The following is a 2,849-nucleotide window of genomic DNA, read 5'->3' on the forward strand; positions in this document are numbered from 1 at the left end:
GCCCGTCCTCCCTCTCCCCGCCGTAGCCGCACGGCCGCCCCGCGTCCGCAGCCCTCCAGCGGTGAGCCGGACCTCGCTCGTGTCTGGCCTTAGGAGTCGGGTCTTCGCGGCAGATTGCTTTTAAGGGTGAAGTTTGAGGGTGAATTCACTCCTCCTGCAAAACTTGGCTCACGAGCCTTTCAGCGGGCTCACCCTCGTTCTTAAAAAGAACTGGGAGCCGGACGACTGAGGAAGGGCAGCTCTGAGTAAACCGAGGCCTGGGACCGGCTCGAAGGGGCACGCCTGTAGGTGAGCAGCAGCGCCGAAGGCAGCCGTGGCGCGACAGCAGGCAGCTTCTGGAGACACGGGTGGGCGGGCCCCGGGAGCAAAAGGACCCAGACAGGGCAGGTGTGTGCGCAGCCCACCTGGACGTCTCCTAGACCTGGGTGGTTCCGGTCCCGGCGACGGGTGAGCTCCAGGAAGGCTCAGGGGGCCCCCGAGCCCCCGTCCGAGCTTCGGCTCAGAAAGCCGATCCCTGGCCAGGACCCCCACGCAGCCTCACGTGGCCTGTGACCTGGGTTTGAAATGTGAAGTGGGTGGACAGGGCACCAGTGACATTTTCTGACAACACAAAGGACGGAAATTGACGTTTCAGCGCAGGCAGAAAAGCTGCTCCGGCTCCCGGCCGGACGCGTCAGGTCGCGCAGCCCTGGCGCCAGGGCAGAGCCGCATGGCCCCCGGCAGCCACTGGCCCGCAGGGCTTCGGCTCGCGTGGGGCAGGTGGCAGTCTGAGCTCTCACTGGGGCGCAGGAGGTGCTGGGTCTTCCTGCAAGCTCGCCTCAGACGCGGCAGCCCCGTGAGCTGTGTCAGCGGTGACGGAGACGCTGAACTGTACCGAACAGCTTGCAGCGCCATGCCCGGAGGCCCCGTGGGCACACCGCGCCGTAGCGCGCGTCCCTGGCCGCCCGGCAGCTTCCCCTGGGACCTGTTCGCCACGCAGAGCAACCGGAGACGCGGGTGGCGCCTCACGAGCAGGTGAGGGCGGGGGGCTGGCCGGGAGCGCAGCGCTGTGCACGGGGCGGGTTTCTTCCCGGAGGAGCCCCGTGTGGGGGCCACCCTGCCGCAAGCAGCCAGGAAGCAGGGCGCCCACGCGCCAGGCGCCGCACCATGTTGCTCGGAGTGGGGAGGTGTCGGGATGAGCCCGATCGGCCCCCTGGCTGGACGTGGGCCCAGAGTCAGGTTGCGAGGGCCCGTGGGTGTCGAGAAGCCCCGCGAGTTGGCAGGGTCCCCGACACAGGCAGGCGGCAGCTCACTGGGTGTCTTGGGAACAGCGTGCTGACACCTGCAGGCCGGCCAGGGGGCGCGGACAGCCCACGCCTGCCGGTTCGGAGGCTTCAGGTGAGTGGAGGAAGCGGGTGACGGTTTTGCGCCTCATTACTCTGCAGCGCACCGTTAGAGTTCGCTGCGGTGGCTCCGCCCAGTCAGTGGGCGAGCGTGGCAAGGGTGGCCCTGCCTGGGCACTGGTCTCAGCCCCCACCAGTGCTGGAGGCCAGCATTGCAGTGTCCCTCAAAACAGGCCAGAGGTGCGGGGGTGAGAGGACGCCCCAGACAGAGTGGAGAGCAGAACAGGCTGAGCCACGAAACCCACTGCTGAGGGGAGCAGAGGACAGGAGAGGGCTGCTGCGCCCCAGGGTCCCTCCCTGACGGGAATGGACTCAGGCCACGGGGGCTGTGGACAGCGTCCTCGTGCTGACACCCCTGCGCCCGCAGAAAGGCACTCAAAAATACTTAGAAGTGTTACCCTGCTGGGAGAAATAACGGGAAGTCACCTCCACTGCATGGCGGTTTTGCTAGACAGGTGGGGTCTCCCGTCCGGGACTGGCGAGGAGGTGGGGACTGGATCTCTGGGCCTGGTTGCCAGGAGGGGGAGGCCGGGCAGCGCCAGTGTGTGAGCTGTGCCATGGGCCAGAGCCGCCTCTGGGCAGCTCGTGTGCACCCGGCTGACAGCACCGCCCACCACGGGGTCAGGGCGCCGGTCCCCGTGCCTGTTCTTACTGCTTCGGTCCGGGCGCGGGGCCTGGGCCGCCGTGCGGCCGTGTGTGCTGTGACGGGGGTCTTGGCACCGGGTGCGAAGCCTGAGGGTGCTGCCCGCCGCTTCCCGCCAAACTGCCTTCGCGGTCGCGGCGCCATTAAAGCCGCGCCTGCTCCCGGCGCCTGGGTCTGCGCGGTTCTTAAGGCCGCGTCCCAGGTCCAGTCGGCCGTAGTTTCCAACGGGAAACCTCGTGCGTCTGGAACTGAGGCCCGGGAACGGTTAGGGGACTGGACGCGGGTCCTGAGAGCCGCGGGGCGGGGCGGGGCGGCAGCTCCGGACAGTGGACATTCCGGCTCCCTGGCCGTGGGCCGCTCCGCCCCAACCGGCCGCCCTCTCGGCCTCCAGAAACCGAGACCCCGGCCCCGTTTGTGCGTGTTTGGAAACGGGGTACCTAGGGAGCCCCCTCCCAAGCGCGCGGGTCTGCCCTGCTGCCCCTGTCCAGCTCGCGGGTCGCCAGGCTGGGTCTTGCCGCCAGGCCCTGGAAGGGCCTGCGGAGCCGGGAGCTGCATGGGCGGGAGATGCGCTGCTGCCGCCGCCTGGGGCTGAGGACTTGGGGGGGGGTAAGGGGGCCGGTTGTGGCCGGGCGCCAACCCCCGCCCCGGACTCAGCGGGCCATGCAGAGACGTCCCTCCACGCCTGATTGTCCGCTGTTGGGTCGCTGAGGGCTCGCGGGGGCCGCCAGGGTCGGTTCTAAGTCAGTCCCGTGGCCTCCGGGTCCGCGTGCACCCGGCCAGCGGGCAGGGGCTGGGCGTCCAAGTGGGCCGTCCTCGTGGCCAGC

The 2,849-nt window shown here is 69.2% G+C and overlaps 1 protein-coding gene across 2 annotated transcripts in view; it reads left to right on the plus strand.

Moving 5' to 3' along the window:
* The window catches only part of LOC101618565 (zinc finger protein 470-like), a 14,494-nt gene that overhangs the window by 2,956 nt on the left and 8,689 nt on the right, over positions 1-2,849 (plus strand). Inside the window, exon 1 of one of the 2 annotated variants that reach the window (XM_012734685.1) lies at positions 16-1,014. The exons of the other annotated variant lie outside the window; for it this stretch is intronic. The gene's annotated coding sequence lies outside the window, so the exon portion shown is untranslated. Of the gene's footprint in view, positions 1-15; positions 1,015-2,849 lie in introns of those variants that run through there. 2 annotated transcript variants of the gene reach the window in all.

The sequence above is a fragment of the Condylura cristata genome, unplaced genomic scaffold (genome assembly GCF_000260355.1).
Source record: "Condylura cristata isolate star-nosed mole 26May11 unplaced genomic scaffold, ConCri1.0 scaffold00066, whole genome shotgun sequence".
NCBI lineage: Eukaryota > Metazoa > Chordata > Mammalia > Eulipotyphla > Talpidae > Condylura > Condylura cristata.